This window comes from Mustela nigripes, chromosome 3 (assembly GCF_022355385.1).
Source record: "Mustela nigripes isolate SB6536 chromosome 3, MUSNIG.SB6536, whole genome shotgun sequence".
Lineage (NCBI taxonomy): Eukaryota > Metazoa > Chordata > Mammalia > Carnivora > Mustelidae > Mustela > Mustela nigripes.
In genome coordinates, this window is record NC_081559.1 from 116,447,027 (window position 1) to 116,466,994 (window position 19,968).

Sequence of the window (19,968 nt, forward strand, 5' to 3'; positions counted from 1 at the left end):
GGGGGAGCCTCACACTGGGCATCCCATACAAGGAAGACAATTCTGCATAGCCTTCAGCTTTGAAAACCAGAGGAGCCAATTTCATGAGTTCTTACAAGCATAGGACTTTAAAGCCTAGGATTTTAAAATTCAGTGGGCTTGACAATGAGAGAATCAGCAGGGTAAAGTGAGTCTCCACACTTAAAGAGACAGCATAACAAACAGCTCATGGAGATACTTCATAAAAACAGCAATTTGAAAAAATACCTGGGGCATACAGGAGGGAGAGTTATTTACTAATCTCAGAGCATATTCTAGAAGGGCAGTAACTTCTGGCAGACTTTCCTAGGCATACAGGAGCAGACAGGTACCATTTCCCTCCCCTCAACCTTCAGCATAAATACAGGACCCCTTGCAGGAACTAAAAGAATGCCCACACTCATTACCTAACTTGCTCACACCTACAACTAAGACCATCATGCTGTGCTTCCATGGATCCTACCCCTTCAGAGAGACCTGCTTGAGTCCCAGGACTGCAGGGCTCCTTCTGCAGAGGACTGACAACATGCAAAACTAGCTAACACCAATGAACCTCTGCACCAAAACTCCCTTGTGCCACACATTATGGATCTGCTCCTCCAATATGTTCTTGGCCAGATCCTATCCAGGATGGTGCCACAGGCTTGGCAATGTATAGGCATCCCTGACAGGGACTAGCACCATTCCAAACTACCTCCAGACCTGGAGAGAGGGAAAGATAACCACACTCACCAGTCAGGTTTTACCACCTACAGTGGGCTAGGGGCAGATAGCTGGTTTGATTACAGGCTCCACCCACCAATAAAAGCTTCTCAAGAGATAGCACAGAGAAAGCACTCTGAAGTTTGGGGTTGCTGCATCTCTGATAAATGCCTAGTCTGACTCAACTCAAGTCTAAAGCATTCTGAGATTGACCCACTAACACCACATGGAGAAAATCTCCCTACAATAGACAAAAAGAGCCATTGAAAATGATTGGTTGAAAGAAAAAGTGGCTCAGCCATAATAGCCCAGCACAGACATCACACATAGGAGACACCTCTGAAATTCAAGATTCTTATAAACAGGGGACACTGCATGATAGAATATGACAGGACCTCTTATTCATAAGACCATGACTATTAGGGACAGGAGAAATGACTGACCTTCCAAATGCTGACGAGACACAGAGAGTTAGACAAAATGAGGAGACAGAGGAACATGTCCCAAATGAAAGAATAGGACAAGTCACTAGAGACCAAAATGAAATAGAGATAAATAATATGCATGTAAGGAAATTTCAAATAATTACCATAAAGATACTCAGTGGTCTTAAGCAAGGAATGGAAGACATCAGTGAGACTCTTAACAAAATATAAAAAAGAACCACTCAGAGATGAAGAACATAACAAATGAAATAAAAATATACTATATAGAATAAATAGTAAACTAAATAAAGCAGAAGAATATATCAACAACCTACTGGACAGAGTAATGGAAAGTAACCAAGCTGAGTTGGTGAGAGAGAAAAATATATGCAAAATGAGAATAGACTTAGGGAACTCAGTGACTCCATCAAGTACAGTAACAGTCACATTATAAACATCCCAGAAGAAAAAGAGAAAGACAAGGGCACAGAAAAGTTATTTGAAAAAATAACTGAAAACTTCCCTAATCTGGGGAAAGAAATAAAAATCCAGATACAGGAGGCACAGAGATCCCACCAAAAAAGCAACAAAGGAGGTCCACAACAAGACATATAGTAAAGAAACTGGCAAAATGTAGTTAAGAAGAGAGAATTTGAAAAGCAGCAAGAGAAAAGAAAATAGTTACATAAAAAGGGAACCCCATAAGACTGTCACTGATTTTCAGCAGGCATTTTGCAGGCCAAAAGATAGTGACATTGTATATTTAAGGTACAGAAAATATTAAAAAAAAAAGCTGCAGCCAAAAATAATCTATCCAGAAGGTTATCACAGAGTAAAGGGAGAGATAAAGCATTTCCAGACAAAGAAAGCTAAAGGAATTTATGACCAATTAAACCAGACTTAAGAAAATGTTTAAAAAGACTCTGGAAAGAAAAACCATAAGCAAGAGTAAGGAAAATGGGAAGTACAAAAGTAGTAAAAATATGTAGATCTGTAAAAAATCAAGGGATTCACGAGGAAAAAAAAAAAGCAAAAAACACACAAAACAAAGCAAAACAGGATGTAAACTATGACACCATTATCTAAAATGTTGGGTGGGGAGGAGTAAAGAGTGTGTTTAGATTAGACTGTTATATGCAGAAGATGTTGTCCACAAACCAAATGGTAATAACAATTCAAAAAAAGGTAAGAGATATGCAAGAAAACAAAGAGAAAAGAATCCAAGTATATCACTGAACAAATCCAATAATCCCGAGAGAAAAGAGCAAGAGAAGAAAGGAACAGAGGACAACCATAAAACAACTATAACAAAATTATAAAAATACATATCTATTAATGATTATTTTGAATGTAAATGGACTAAATTATTCAATCAAAAGACATGGGGTGACAAAATAAATAAATAAAAACAGAACTCCTTTATATGCTGCCTACAAGACACTCATTTCAGACTTAAATACACATGCAGAGTGAAAGTGAAGAGGTAGAGAAGAATTTATGATGCAAATGGATGTGAAAAGAAAGCTGAGGTAACACATTGTACAACGTAGACTTTAAACCAAAGATGATAACAAGAGGCAAAAAAAAAAAAAATAAGGCGTTCTATGACAATAAAGAATACAACAAGAAGATGAAACATTTGTAAATCTTTATGCACCCCATAAGGATGCATACTTAAAGCAGTTAATAACAAACAATTTATAGTATATAATAATAATAGGAGATGTTGCACCTTATTTACATGAAAGAATAGATTATCAAAAGAGAAAATCAACAAGCAAACAGTGGCTTTGAATGGCACCCTGATACAAATGGATTTAACATATATATAAAGAATGTCCTGTCTTAAATCACAAGAATACACATTATTTTCAAGTGTACACAGAACAGTCTCCAGAATAGAATTAGCCCTAAAAACAAGCCTCAACAAATTAAAAAAGATCACAGTAATACCACACATCTTTTCTGACCACAATGATATGAAAGTAGAAGTCATCCACAAAGAAAAACTTGGAAAGAGCACAGATACATGGAGGTCAAATAACATGCTTGTAAATAATGAAGGTCAAACAAGAAATCAAAGAGGGAATAAAAAATTACATGGAGACTAATGAAAATGAAAACAGTGGTCCAGAGTCTTTGGGATGCACCAAAAACACTTCTAAGAGGGAAGTATAAAGTACACATTTATCCTAAGAAGCAAGAAAAATCTCAAATAAACAAACTAACCCTACACCTAAAGGATCTGGGAAACAAACAAACAAACAAAATCCAAAGCCAGTAGAAAGAATAAAATAATAAAGATTAAGGCAGAAATTAAACAAAATAGAAACTAAAAAAAAATTTTAAAAATTAAAAATATCAATGAAGCCAGGAATTGGTTCTTTGAAAAGGTCAAAAAAATTGGTAAACCTTTACCCTGGCTCATCAGAACAATAAAAATAAAAAGATAGGGGACTGAAATAAAAAATGAAAAAGGAGAAATAATAGCAGCATAGAAGTACAAAGAATTGTAAGAGAATATTATGAAAAATTATATGCCAAAAAATTGAACAACCTAGAAAAAAATGAATAAATTTCTAGAAACATATAACCTCTTAAAACTTAATCAGGAAGAAGTAGAAAATTTGAACAAACAATGAAATTGGATCAGTAATTAAAAAAAAAAAGAAAAGAAAAACTCCCAAAAGCAAAAGTCCAGGACCAGGTGGATTTTAGGTAATTTTACCAATTACCTAAAAAGGAGCAAATATCTATTTTTCTCAAACTTAAAAAAAAATACAAGAGGCAGGACAATTTCCAAATTCATTCTACAAGGCAAACATTACCTGATTCCAAAACCAGATAAATATACTACCAACAAAGAGATAACTATAGCCCAATATTTCTCATGAACATGGATGCAAAAATCCTCAACAAAATATTAGCAAACAGAATCCGAAGATACATTAAAAAGCATTCACCACAATCAAGTGTGATTTATTTCTAGTATAAAAGTGTGGTTCAATATTTGCTAACCAAGAAATATATATCACATCAATAAGAGAATGATAAAAATAAATGATCATTTTAATAAATACAGAGAAAGCATTTGACAAAGTACAACAATGATTCATGACAAAAAACCTCAGTAAAGTAGGTTTAGAGGAAACATACATCAACATAAAAAGGCCATATATGAAAAACCCACAGCTAACATCACACTCAATGGTGAAACACTGAGAGTTTTTTCCCTAAGATTTGGAACAAGATGAGTATGTCCACTCTCACCACTTTTATTCAACATAGTACTGGAAGTCACAGCAATCAGGTGAGAAAAAGGAATAAAAGACATCCAATTTGGTTAAAAAAAAAAGTAAAAGTTTCACTATTTACAGATGGCATGATACTATATATAGATAACCCTAAAACTCCACCCAAAACTACTAGAAATGATATATAAATTTAGTAAGGTCACAGGATACATAATCACTGTACCAAATATCCATTGCATTACTCTACACTAATAATGAAGCAGCAGAAAGAGAAATTAAGAAAGCAATCCCATTTGCAGTTTCACCTAAAATAATAAAACATCCAAGAATAAAATTAGCAAAAGAAAAGAAAGACCTATACTCTGAAAATTATAAAACAATGATGGAAAAGAAAAAAAAAATTGAATGTGACACAAACAAATGGAAATATATTCCATGCTCACAGGTTGGAAAACCAATATTGTTAAATGTCTATCCAACCCAAACAATGTAAGAATTTAATGCAATCCTTATCAAAATACCAATAGCATCTTTCACAGAACTAGAACAAATAACCCTAAAATTTGTGTGGAACCACAAAGGACCTTAAGAAGCCAAAATATATAATCTTGTAAAATAAAAACAAAGCTGGAGGTATCATAATTCCAGATTTCAAGTTACACTACAAAGCTATGGAGATCAAAACAGTACAGTAGTAGCACAAAAATAGACATATATATATCAATGGAACAAGACTGAAAGCCCAGAAATAGACCCACAATTATATGGCCAGTTAATCTTCAAGAAAACTTGAAAGAATATGCAATGGGGAAAAGGCAGTCTCTTCCAGAATGGTATTGGGAAAACTGGTCAACTATATGCAAAAGAATTACACTAGACCTCTTTTTTACTATACATAAAGTCAAAATGGACTAAGGACCTAAATGTGAGACCTGAAACCATAACAGTCCTAGAAGGGAGCACAAGCAGTAATTTTGTTATTCAGCCATAAAAAGGAATGAAATCTTGTCATTTGCAACAACATGGATGGATATAGAGGGTATAATGTTAAACCATATAAGTGAGTCAGAGAAAGATAAATATGATTTCACTCATATGTGGAACTTAAGAGACAAAACAAACAAACAAAAGGATAAAAAGGAGAGACAAACACAAAACCAGACTCTTAACTATGGTTACCATATAGAATAAACAAATGGTCATCAGAGGGGATGGGTGAGATAGGTGAATGGGATTAAGAGTACACTTATCCTTATGAACACTGAGTAATATATAGAATTGTTGAATCACTACATTGTATACCTGAAACTAATATAACACTTTATGTTAACTATACTAGAATTAAGACAAAAAACTTAAAATAAGTAATATGGACTCTTTAGTCACGCACTGTTTTAAATCTGTCTCCACAATGTAATATCTTCATCGACTGGAGAAATTTATCTTAACTACGTCCCACTGAGATGAGTAAGATAAAAACTGTACCAAATACATTACTCATGAAATGCCAACAGAAGCTCTTTCAAAGTGTGGGTATTATTGTCCCCATAACCATTGCATAAATGAGGAAGATGAAGATGAAGCATCTTAGATATATTAGCTGAGATATCACAGATGCAAACACACACCCATGCACAGAAAAGTGACTGCCAAATTATTCACTTTGTATAAGTGTTTGCGATCATCAGTATTAGCAATATCTTAAATATGGCTGCTGTAGCTGAGATGAATAGGAAGATAACAAGTGTAAGGACAGAAATTTGGAGGAAATTAACATTTAAAGTGTGGGAGAGAAAAAAAGAAACTTATATTCGGGGGGACAAGATGGCGGGGAAGTAGGAGGAGGCACTTTTTTAACCTGTACCCTAAAGTGAGCTGATTACCTACCAAAGAACTCCGATCACCCATAAAATCAGCCTGAGATCAGAGTTATACACATCTGGATCTCTACAGGGGCAGAAGACACCAGTGGGTAGGTAAAGCGGAGTGGGAACAGTGAACTGATATTGGAAGATAAACAAAAGGGGGAGGGAGCCACCAGAGGTGACCGGTTGGAAAGCAATACCCCAATCCGAGAGTGCCCTGCATCTGGGGACCAGTATTAACTTGAGACTGGTTGAAAGCACTCAGAAAGAGTATATATACTTCATCAAAATCAAAATCTTCTGCATAGCAAAAGGAAACAGTGAAGAAAACAAAGAGGCAACCCACGGAATGGGAGAAGATATTTGCAAATGACAGTATAGACAAAAGGTTGATATCCCGGATCTATAATGAACTCCTCAAACTCAAGACACACAAAACAAACAATCTTATAAAAAAAAAATGGGCAGAATATATGAACAGACACTTCTCCAATCAAGACATATAAATGGCTATCAGACACATGAAAAAATGTTCATCCTCACTAGCCCTCAGGGAGATTCAAATTAAAACCACATTGAGATATCACCTTACACCAGTTAGAATGGCCAAAATTAGCAAGACAGGAAACAACACGTGTTGGAGGGAATGTGAAGAAAGGGGGACCCTCTTCCACTGTTGGTAGAAATGCAAGTTGGTGCAGCCTCTTTGGAGAACAGTGTGGAGATTCCTCAAGAAATTAAAAATAGAACTTCCCTATGACCCTGCCATTGCACTCCTGGGTATTTACCCCCAAAATACAGATGTAGAGAAAAGAAGGGCCATCTGTACCCCAATATTTATAGCAGCAATGGCCACAGTCGCCAAACTGTGGAAAGAGCCAAGATGCCCTTCAACGGACGAATGGATAAGGAAGATGTGGTCCATATACACTATGGAGTATTATGCCTCCTTCAGAAAGGATGAATACCCAACTTTTGTAGCAATATGGACGGGACTGGAAGAGATTATGCTGAGTGAAATAAGTCAAGCAGAGAGAGTCAATTATCATATGGTTTCACTTATTTGTGGAGCATAACAAATAGCATGGAGGACATGGGGAGTTAGAGAGGAGAAGGGAGTTGGGGGAAATTGGAAGGGGAGGTTAGCTATGAGAGACTATGGACTCTGAAAAACAATCTAAGGGGTTTGAAGTGGTGGGGAGGTGGGAGGTTGGGGTACCAAGTGGTGGGTATTAGAGAAGGCACGGATTGCATGGAGCACTGGGTGTGGTGAAAAAAATAATGAATACTGTTATGCTGAAAATAAGTAAAAAAAAAAAATTAAAAAAAAAAGAAACTTATACACAGAGTGATAAAATCCTTTGGGAAAAATGAATGACTAGGGTTTAGAAGATCTGGGACTTAAAATTTCAGTTCCAATATGACAAGAGCATAGAAGTTATCACAGCTATACCTGTAATAAGAAAAAGCTGGAAAAACTAAAAACCAGAAAGTTTTTAGGGCACATGGGTGGCTCAGTCAGTTAAGTGTCTGCCTTTGGTTCAGGTCATGATCCCAGGGTCCTGGGTTTGAGCCCCATGTCAGGCTCCCTGCTCAGCTATAACCTGCTTCTCACTCTCTCTTTGCCCCTCTCCCCTACTTGTACTCTCTCTCTATCTCTCTCAAATAGATAATAAAATCTTTAAAATAAGTAGACAAATAAAATAGATAAATAAATAAAATAGATAAATAAAATCTTTATAGATAAATAGATAAATAAATATTATAGATAGATAAATATATAAAATTTCATATAGATAGATAAATAGATAAAATCTAAAATAGATAAATAAAATCTTTAAAACAAACAAATTTTCTTGGACTAAACCCCTGCCCCCCCAAAAAAAGATAAAAACAAAACAAAACAATACTAACAACACAAGGTGATCTGCCACCTCTAATAAATCAAAAAAGCAGATATCCAGATAGGTACATCTACAAAAATCTGCTTACCTAGAACAGAAACTTCTGGAGCCATAAACTGCTAAGGTTATCTGAACGATGATTTTGAGAAATTTCAGATGGGAAATTTCTCAACATGAGCGTGAATGATCTGAGTACATCAATTAAAAGAGATTAAAAAATAAAAGACAGGATTGTCAGAGTGATAAAAAGGAAATAAGACCAAAATAATGTTGTTTATATAAAAGCACTTTAAACAACAACAACAAAAAAAATTAAGTAGAAAGATGGAGAAAGCTGTATTATACTAATATTAATCAAAAGAAGGTAGAGTACCTATAATAATTTATTACCAAAAAAAGCTTTAGATAATAGTAGATTGTCTGAGTTAATGAGGGAAATGGCATAATGATACATGGATCAATTCTTTGAGAAGACATGATAGTACTAAATGTGAATGTATCTAATACTAGAACATCACAATGCGTAAAGCAAGACTGATTGCACTAAAAGATATGTAGATACATCCCCAGGATAGTTGGAGACTTTAACAACCCTCTATTAGTAATCAATAGGCAGAAAATAAGTAAAGATATAAATGACTCAAACTTGGTTGAGAATTTTGTGTGTATATATATATATATATATATATATATATATATATATGGCATAAGCAGTAGTTACATATGTATGATGAACCTTCGAAACAGCAATTCTAGACATTTGAGAAGGAAGCTGACAGTATTGTTTATTATGCTGAGAGGACAGCTGAACTTGGAGACCACGATTTATAGAAAAACAACATCTCTAGTGCAGACTTAGAATAAGCAGGGAATTGGCTTATTAAAATGTGAAGGTTTGCAGATCCGCCCCCCACCCCTGAAGGTGGAGGGAAATAAAGGAACTAAGTATTTGAGAGTGGCTGGCAACAGAATGTCTAAAATGAGGTACCATAATGGAAATATTGCTTAGATGTAGCATGAATGTGAATGACAGAAATTCTTTAATGATTGGGTATCTCAATTTTTACACAGTGAGAATAACAAAGTGGAGAAGTTGACAAATGAAGTTTAAAACAAAGATTGGTAATTGGAGTTTAAGTTTTCTGAGATGAGATGACAGAATTGTAGTTGATTTTATAAATTTGGCCATGGGTTGTTTTGACTAGAATGAATGATGGCTCATTTGATTTCAGAAGACATTTTGAAATTAGAACATAGGCATCAAATATATAGTTTGAGATAGTAGTCAAATCCCTCAGTAGTTATGGAGAACCTAAGGAGATTAACAAATGGTAGTAACAATGGAGATATAAAGGTTTTAACTAGATCCCATGGCTCTAGGAAAAAGAGGTTTTCTGGCACTTTGGTAGAAAATAATATTTGGAAAGTAGCCATGGGTGTGTTTAATAAGTGTTTAGTAAGTGTTGTATTCATGCAAATCAGCTTACCTTGAAAATAGTATAAGTGTTGACTTTTTGAATGTTAAAGCATTTTTGCTAAATGCACATGCCTGAGTTAAGGAATATTTATGGGAAATTGAAGAGTTGCAGATACCACCCAGTGGAGTGGTTGAGAATTGTAGCAACGTAAGGAATACTCAGAATTAAGGCATGACACCTAGAAGATAATGGGTAATATGTGGAAACAGAGGAGCTACCGATGGAGGTGACCTGGGGTCATAATTATGCTGTAGAAGTACAGAGGTATTAATGACCTTGAAGTGTTGAGTAATTTTACATAAAATCTTAGGTGCCTCTAGAAGATTATTGAGACTAGCAGTCTTTGGGTGGGTCTGCAGTATATACTTAACTGTGTTATACAAGTTTAATAAAAAAAAAAAAAGTTTTCATTTTCCTGTCATCAGTATAATCAAATATGGATTAGGTATTTACTCCATGCATAGAACTCTAGCACATGTCAGGAAGAGTAAGAGAAAGCACAAGATTAGGAAGACAATACTAATTATGGTCAGTGACTATATTATAGAGGGAAGAGGGATAAAGGCCAATAAGTCAGTGTTGTATAAGGAAAAAATTATAATAATAATATAGAGACATGTGAAAACTAACTAAACCTTTTAGAATAAAAGATTATGATGACTGTTTAAAACTATGGCAAATAGTGCCAGCCAGTTTCTAAACAAGCTATATCCACTTAAAAATTGGAATATCGATGGGACTATTTTGCAGGCTGGCTCTACATCGAGTGTATTTTAGATAATCAAGCTTTAAATTCCAGGCATTATTTCCTGAATTCCTGCTCTAAATTGTACCATTGGTTTCTTATTAGCATATATTTTATATTGTGCTGATAACCACTCTTGCAGGAATCAAGATGTTTAAATGACTCTAATAGAAACTAACATATAGCTCTGTATTATGTTCTTTACCAATAAACATAGGTATTTTTCCATACTTGATGATTCTGGGGTTCTTCTTTTGTAACCTTGCTGGTTTCTGGCTGTAAAGTCCAATTTTCAGATGTTTTAGCCATGTTTCTAGGCTATATTACCATTATGATGGTCCAGTGGTTGATTGAGATATGTCTATGTTACAACAAGATCTTCCAATCTCCAGTCATTACTCTTTTAATAAAATAATGAGTGTATAGATGGACTGCTAAAGATAAAGCATGGATCATTTAGATATTCTATTGAATTTAAAGAAAAGTATATAATCCTCTCAAATGGTGTGTTCAACTGAGTGTGAAAGAACTTTAACATAGCAAGGATGTGGTTGTTTCCCAGCTCTGGTGAGGGATACCTACTCAATAAAACTGAAGGTCCAGAAGGAAGTGCTTCATCATACACTGTACCAGCTTCTGCTCTGTGAAGACAGATACCACACAATGTAACTTTGACTGAATGACCAGATGTGTTTCTATGCTGTATATGACAACCTGGATTTGTGGATCTATTTTCTATCTCCCTGTGTTTAGAATGAGTTGAAATTGTGATACCTTCATTTATGGGTAATTTGTTAAAATTTAGAGACCAGAGCTGGTTTTAATACTTTCTGTTAAGCCCAATGGAGCAGCAAATTAACAATTTGAATGCATGTTCTTGGGTAGCTTCAAAATTCCAAAATTGCCAATAAGTTATTTATACTTACTTGATGTATACTTCAAAACACAAATGTATTATATTTTTATATCATGCAAAAGTAAAACATCAAAGATTCAAACATTCAACCATATAATGGATATTACTAAATGTTTGATGTGTTATGCAATTTTTATTGCTAAAATAAATATGTAAATAAGTAGTATAATTGAGTATTGTAGATATTATGATAGAGGAATGTATAGTATATATTAATGCTACAAAAACAAGATGGGGACAGAGAGATTGTTTTCTAAAATGAAATAAGACAAATAAATTCCACTTACTGTAAAGAAAGAAATAAAACCTCTTCTATTTGCAGATGACATGATGTTGTATGTATAAAATCCAAAGCTCACACACACATGTACTCAAAATCTATTAGCACCAAAAAACAAGTTCAGCAAAGGTGTAGGATAGTTGGTCAAGATGCAGTCATATTTTTATATATTAGCAATGAACAATTCACAATTTAAATAAAGAGGACAATTCTATTTACAATAACATCAAAGATGATAAAATAATTAAGAAATATTTTCAAGAAATGGAAAACCTACACACAAAAATCCATAAACCATCATTGTATGGGAAGGGAAGAAGAAATAGAAGGAAGAAGACATAATAATTAAGAACATACGGGCGCCTGGGTGGCTCAGTGGGTTAAGCCGCTGCCTTCGGCTCAGGTCATGATCTCAGGGTCCTGGGATCGAGTCCCGCACCGGGCTCTCTGCTCAGCAGGGAGCCTGCTTCCTCCTCTCTCTCTCTCTGCCTGCCTCTCTGCCTACTTGTGATCTCTCTCTGTCAAATAAATAAATAAAATCTTTAAAAAAAAAAAAAAGAACATATTTAGCTTTGTAGGCAAGTTTTAAGTACGTTTATGACTGGAGGGGGCCATTTATTCAACAGTAATTTCTTAATCCAACACGTGGATACGATGTTCTTACTTGATATAAACTGGTAAATTAATTGAAATGAAATTTTAATGTTCCCCTTTTTGATATATGCACTTGTGTCTATGAGAATGTTTTAAGATTCTATTAAGTTCTCACTTTATTAAAAAAAAAATCAGACATGAGATTTATTTAATACCTTAAATATCCAGGTTCAAAATATCCAGGTGACAAAAAACACCTTAAACATAAAGAAGACTTTTCAAGAATTTGAATTTTTTTTGTGTGCTTCTAAGATCTCAAACTTGTTTTCTGATTATGACTCAGTTAAAATGGGTTTGTGAAATGGACCCTCAACTCTATGGCCAACTCATCTTCAACAAAGCAGGAAAGAAAAGCCAATGGAAAATGGATAGTCTCTTTAATAAATGGTGCTGGGAAAATTGGACAGCCACATGCAGAAGAATAAAACTGGATTGTATTCTTACACCATACACAAAGATAAACTCAAAATGGATGAAATACTAAATGTGAGATAGGAACCCATCAAAATGCTAGAGGAGAGCACAGGCAACAACATCTTCAACCTTGGTTGCAGCAACCTCCTGCTAGACATATCTCAAAATCAAGGAAAACAGAAACAAAAATGACCTACTGGGACTTCATCAAGATAAAAAGCTTCTGGGGGCACCTGGGTGGCTCAGTCATTAAGTGTCTTCCTTGGGCTCGGGTCATGATCCTGGGGTCCTGGGATCAAGCCCCGCATTGGGCTTCCTGCTCTGCAGGAAACCTACTTCTTGCTCTCTCATTCCCCCTGCTTGTGCTCCCTCTCTCGCTGTGTCTCTCTCTGTCAAATACATAAATAAAAATCTTTAAAAAAAGAGAAAAGTATAAAAAGCTTCTGCACAACAAAGGAAAGAGCCCACAAAACTACAAGGCCACCTATGAATGGTAGAAGATATTTGGAAATGACATATCAGATAAAGGGCTAGTATCCAAGATCTATAAAGAACTTATCAAACTCAAAAAATAAATGATCCAGTCAGGAAGTGGGCAGAAGATATGAACAGACATTTCTCTAAAGAAGATATACAAATGGTCAACAGACACTGGAAAAAAAAATACTGTACCTCACTTGGCATCACAGAAATACAAATCGAAACCACAGTGAAATACCACCTCACACCAGTCAGAATGACTACAATTAACAAGACAAGCAAACAAAAAATGTTGGTGAGGATTCAGAGAAAGGAGAACCCTCTTACACTGTTGGTGGGAATGCAAGCTGATGCAGCCACTCTGGAAAACAGTATGGAGGTTCCTCAAGAAATTAAAAATAGAGCTACCCTATATCCCAGCAATTGCACTACCCCAAAGATACAAAATTGGTGATCTGATGGGGGCATCAGCACCCTAATGTTTATAGCAGGAATGTCCACAATAACCAAACTGTGGAAAGAGCTGAGATGTCCATTGACAGATGAATGGAGAAAGAAGATGCAAGACTATATATATATATATATATATATATATATATAGTCATATTCTATATATTGATATCTATATATATAGTCATATTTGCATCTTCTTATATAAGACATATATATATAATATTATATATATATATATACATGTTACTCAGCGATTAGAAAGGATGAATGCTTATCATTTACATTGACATGGATCAAACTGGTGTATATTAGGCTGAGCGAAATAAGTCAATCAGAGAAAGAAAGTTATCATATAGTTTCACTCATATATGGAATATAAGAAACAATTCAGAGGCTCATAGGGGAGGGTAGGGAAAACTAAATGGAAAGTCATAAGAGAGGGAGAAAAAACCAAGTGAGACTTACCTATAGGAAACAAACTGAGGATTGCTATGGAGGGAGGGGAAGTGGGATAGGCTGATTGGGTGATGGGCCTTAAAGAAGGCATGTGATGTGATGGGACAGGGTATTAAATGCAACTAATGAATTATTGAACCCTACATCTGAAATTTATGATGTACTATATTGGCTAATTGAATCTGAATAATAAAAACATTAAAAATTAAAATATGTTATATTTGCCTGTGGGTGTCAATAAAAGATACCCCTCGGGCAAAATTCCACTTACAGTGTCTTGTTTCTTTAACAGAGAAACCTTGGAAAGACTTTCTACTGATACAATGTAGGATAGTGAAAGAAGGAAGCCACTTCTACTCATTTGGCAGATACCAATGCATTTTTCTCAGTGCATGCACTACAGAACATTGCAAGCATCTATTAATAGCTAATTAGGTGGCCTAGGAAGGAGAGTTATTTAAAATAACACACAAGCCAACAAGCAAAAGCAGACAACAGAGACTCTATTTATAAATCTGTATCTAGAACATTTGCAGACAGGGCAATTGAGAATTCTCTGCAGAGAATATTAAGGCCAAGGCTAGATGTGACCACATTAATGCACACAACTATGGAAAATAGAAGTTTGACAAACACTTCTAAGAGTTTCTAAAGGTCCTGAATTGGATGAGGCAAGAATTACTACTTTACTGCCTATTTTCAATAGGTTATAGCATATAAATGTTGATGCATTTAACTAGATAACTACAGACATATCCCTGAGATATTGAGGGCTGGGTTCCAGACTATGCATTAAAGTGAATATTAGAATGAAGTGTATTTTGAAATGCACTTTTTGAAATGGATATTTTGGTTTCCCAGCGCTCATAACAGCTATGCTTACACTATACTGTAGTCTATTAAGTGTGTAAAAATATTATGCCTTAAAAATATATCTTTTTAAATGTATATACCTTAATTAAATAATTTATAAATATTATTATAAATAATTTATTAAAAAAATTCCAACCATCATCAGAATTTTCAGTGAGTTGTAATCACTGATCACATCATGATGACAAACATAATAATATTGAAAAAGTTTTAAATATTGCAAGAGGTAGCAAAGTGTGACACAAAGACATGAAGTGAACAAATACTATTGGAAAAATGGTGTCAATGTTCTTGTTTCATGAAGTATTGTTACGAACATTCAACTTATAAAAACTTACAAAAATGCAATATCTGCAAAGTGCACTAAAAATATGATTGTATATATAGTCAGACATGCATAAACCTCAAAGTGTGGGCTCAGTCATTTTAGACTAATCTAATTTATAAATTCTCCATAGTCCTATGGTGTCAGAGTGGTAAGGTTGGGTCATCATCTTTCTACAGATTGTGCCTGAGCAGATTTGCCCCTATTGTGTAGGAAGTGATGCTCTTTCAGAGTAAAAGGAACATTTGGGATGGGGAGCAGTTGGGGGAACAGTTGGCAGTGAAAGTCTGTTTCCCTTCATTGTTTGTGAGGTGTGTGTCAAGAAAGTGAGAAATGAAGAACAGACTTATAGCAAAAGGATAAACTCTGTTACTGATTAAGGACCTTTACTTTTATGATTTCTTGATATTTTTTATATATTTACATTGCAGAGAACATAAAATTATAGGAACACTAAAAGCTATTTCCAGAACACTAAGAATAAACTAAGGGGAGCTGAGCTGCAGGTTTTTTTCTTTTTAAAGTAGAAGATATATAGAAATTTTCAGGATAAGCTAAACATACTCTGGCACTCTGACCTACATCTTTCCAAAGCTTTTATACCTTACCACAGTCAATTAGACCTTAGAGTGCCATGTGATAGGCTGTTAGGAAACCATTTAGGAAATTATTACTTCCTGATCTAAATAAGCCTCCTTATTCCTTTAATCTTCCTAGAATACTTAGCCAATCTGCTTGATAACTAAATGGACTATGATAATACCATGATTCAGATTTCAGAGCTGCATGTGGAACTTGCTATTTCAAATTGTATACTTAGTAACACCTTGTGCATCTCCAAATTGTGCTCAGTTTAAGTTGTATATTTGCTAATCTGGGGTGTACTAAACATACTATAGTAGGATCTAACTGTTTATAATCTGAGTCAAGACGAGATTTAAAAAACCCAAATGAAGCAATTAGAGAACAATTATGAGCAAACCCTGTGTCATTATGTAAAATACATGTAGGAGTTCAGTTTGAGGAGAGTCTCCTATAGGCTGAGACAGTGGTAAGAAGCTTCTCAGAGTTCTTTCCAGGCACTGACAGAGATCTTTATTATTTTTTTAAATTAAATTTTTATTTATTTTCAGCATAACAGTACTGAAAGATCTTTAAATGGCTCATCTTACTCTGGCTTTCATACCATGAAGTACAAGCCCCAGCAGATTTTCCAGTTATTTCTCACTACTCCCTGCTTTTGTTCCATAATAAACAGATTTTATTGCCCAATAGAGTCATTTAGGTTATCCTCCTGGGAGGTTTTTGGACATTTAATACTTTTCCTTTATGATGTCATTTAATCCCTTCAACCACACAGCCACATTGACAGAAAGAAGAGGTTCCATTTTACGGATGAGGAAACCAGGCTCAGACAGATTATTTGGTCTTTCTTAAGCTACATAGCTGGTAAGAGGTAAAGACAGCCTGAAGACCCAATGTTCTCATTTCTATCCTACTGCTCCATGTGGTACCTACATCCTTCTCTCAACCTGTATGATCATCTTTTCTATTGCCTAAACAAATCCTTTTTTTGGCAAGTAAACAAAGCCTTTCTATAGAAAAGATATGCTATATTTTTGTTCTATAAAAAAAACTTTTTCTATAACTCCTGGTGAGGTTATAAGAGTGAATCTCTCCTTAAAACTTCCTTGCTTAAAGGTCTTATACAAGTCACTTTTCTATTCTGAGATGAGTTTATTTGTAATATAGGGGAAATAGAACCCAAACGGAGCTCACCCCTGAGACCAGCATCATGACCCCAGCTAAAGGCAGATGCTTAACTGACTGAGCCACCTGGGCACCCCAGGGAAAAGTTCAAATAGTCCAATGACTACCTTGCTGTTATACTGAAAGATAAAGGTAAGATTATGATTATAACATCCATGCCTTAATTTGCATTTCCAAAGTAGTTCTGAGTTACATTCAAGTTTCAAGATTCAAGTTATGAAGATGAACTTTTAAAATGGATGTGGGAAAAGGTGGGGGAAATAATGTGAAAGTAAATAATTACCGAAAAATTTGGAAGATAATTTTTTTTCTGGCTATGATCACAAACCCTGATGAATCCCCACGGATTACAAACTAAAAATTTATTTTACTAATTTTTTAATTTCAGCTTCAACTTTCTTTTTTTCACTGTTCTCCAAAACATACCTCCTATCTCCGAGTAATCACTGCTCCCCCCATTGGTTCCCCCACCTCTGCCTGTATAAACTTTGTTCCCATCTTAGAAGGTTTTCATCTCAGCCCATTAATATCCAATTTCAGTATCTTGCCCAATATCAAATGTTAGAACATTCTATTTAGCAGTATTAAACTTGGTCTCGTCTATGCTCCAAAAATAACTGGCTTATGACTTGATTAGAATACTCTCAATATAAATAACAAAAGCAAACAAACAAACAAAAAACAAGTCAAACTAACAAATTCAAAACCAGGAACTTTTTTATAAAAATAAAAGGATGACCCAAAGAACAAAGAATCCAATCAAGAAATGGGCAGAGGACATGAACAGACATTTCTGCAAAGAAGACATCCAGATGGCCAACAGACACATGAAAAAATGCTCCACTTCACTCGGCATCAGGGAAATACAAATCAAAACCACAATGAGATACCACCTCACACCAATCAGAATGGCTAAACTTAATAAGTCAGGAAATGACAGATGCTGGCAAGGATGTGGAGAAAGGGGAAACCTCCTGCACTGTTGGTGGGAATGCAAGCTGGTGCTACCACTCTAGAAAACAGCATGGAGGTTCCTCAAAAAGTTGAAAATAGAACTACTCTATGACCCAGCAATTGCACTACTGGTTATTTACCCTAAAGATACAAACATAGTGATCCAAAGGGGCACGTGCACCCAAATATTTATAGCAGCGGTGTCCACAAGCCAAACTATGGAAAGAACCTAGATGTCCACCAACAGATTAATGGATAAAGAAGATGGGGTACATATATACAATGGAATACTATGCAGCCATCAAAAGAAATCTTGCCATTTGCAATGTCACGGATGGAACTAGAGGGTATTCTGCTTAGTGAAATAAGTCAATTGGAGAAAGACAACTATCATATGATCTCCCTGATATGAGGAAGGGGAGAGGCAATGTGGGGGGTTTGGAGGGTAGGGAAAGAATAAATAAAACAAGATGGGATCAGGAGGGAGACAAACCATAAGAGACTCTTAATCTTGCAGAACAAACTGAGGGTTTCTGGAGGGAGGAGGGTCGGAAGAGGGTGGTGGAGTTTGGGCGTTGGAGCGGGGGTGTGTGCTGTGGTGAGTGCTGTGAAGTGTGTAAACCTGGTGATTCACAGACCTGTACCCCTGGGGATAAAAATACATTATATGTTTAAAAAAATTAAATAATACCTAACAGGAAAATATAAATAAATAAATAAATAAATAAATAAATAAATAAAAGGGTGACTTAATGAATGCAGTCAGAACTTAGAAAAGGGCTTGAAGTTAAAAATTTAGAGTCAGCGACACATGTTATACTGTTTTCATCTGTCCTGTCCACTTTCTATGGCTAATTACTTTGCCCACAATAAAATTGGCAGGGCAGAAGTTAGTCATATGTCTATTAAGAAGACCAGCTCAAGCTGCATCTGGAATCTGTTAGTTCTAATTTCATTTCCCAGCTTTAATTTGGGTTGAGTTTAATTAGTTGTTATCCTGGGTATGGGTCATGATACAAATATACATTTCTTAATGACTGAGACGGGCATAGTTATTATTGGCACACAGACTATAAACAAGCTCAAAAATTTTTCATGGAATTCCCCAAAGGAAAGATCATTTGTCATCTTCACTCAAGAGACATCACATGCTGGTATTATTTGCAAAGCTGTAATAGTCTTCTATTTAGAATAAGGTTCTTCTAGTTTCTGGAAGCATAATACTTGTAGGCAGGATCCTGAGAGGAGTTAACTATAATATAATAAAAGGATTATATGGTTTAGTACTTGCTTATCATTGGCACAGTTAGTGCAGTGGTAACCACCAGTATTTTATTGTCCCCAGTATTTTGCCTTTTTCAGAATATCATATATTTGGAATCACAGACAATGTAGCCTTTTCAGACTGGCTTAATTCATGTAGTAATATGCATTGAAGGTACTTCCATGTTTTTCATGGGTTGAGAGTTTATTTCATTTAGCACTAAATAATATTCCATTGTCTGAATATACCACAATTTATTTATTCATTCTTCTACTTAAGGACATCTTGGTTGCTTCAAAGTTTTGGCTATTATGAATACACCTGCTAAAAATACCCATGTGTAGGTTTTTGTGTGGACATAAGTTTTCAGTTCACTTGAGCATGACTGTTATATCATATGGGGAAAATGTGTTTAGTTTCACAAGAAACAGCCAAATTGTCTTCAAAAATGACTGTACAGGGGGCCTGGGTGGCTCAGTGGGTTAAGGCCTCTGCCTTCGGCTCTGGTCATGATCCCAGGGTCCTGGGATCAAGCCCCGCATCGGGCTCTCTGCTCGGTGGGGAGCCTACTTCCTCTTCTCTCTCTGCTTGCCTCTCTGCCTACGGGTGATCTCTGTCTGTCAAATAAATAAAATCTAAAAAAAAAAAAAAAAAAAAATGACTGTACAATGTTTCTTTCCCACCAACAATGAATTCAGTTCCTTTGCTTCACGTCCTCACCAGTATTTGGTATTGTAA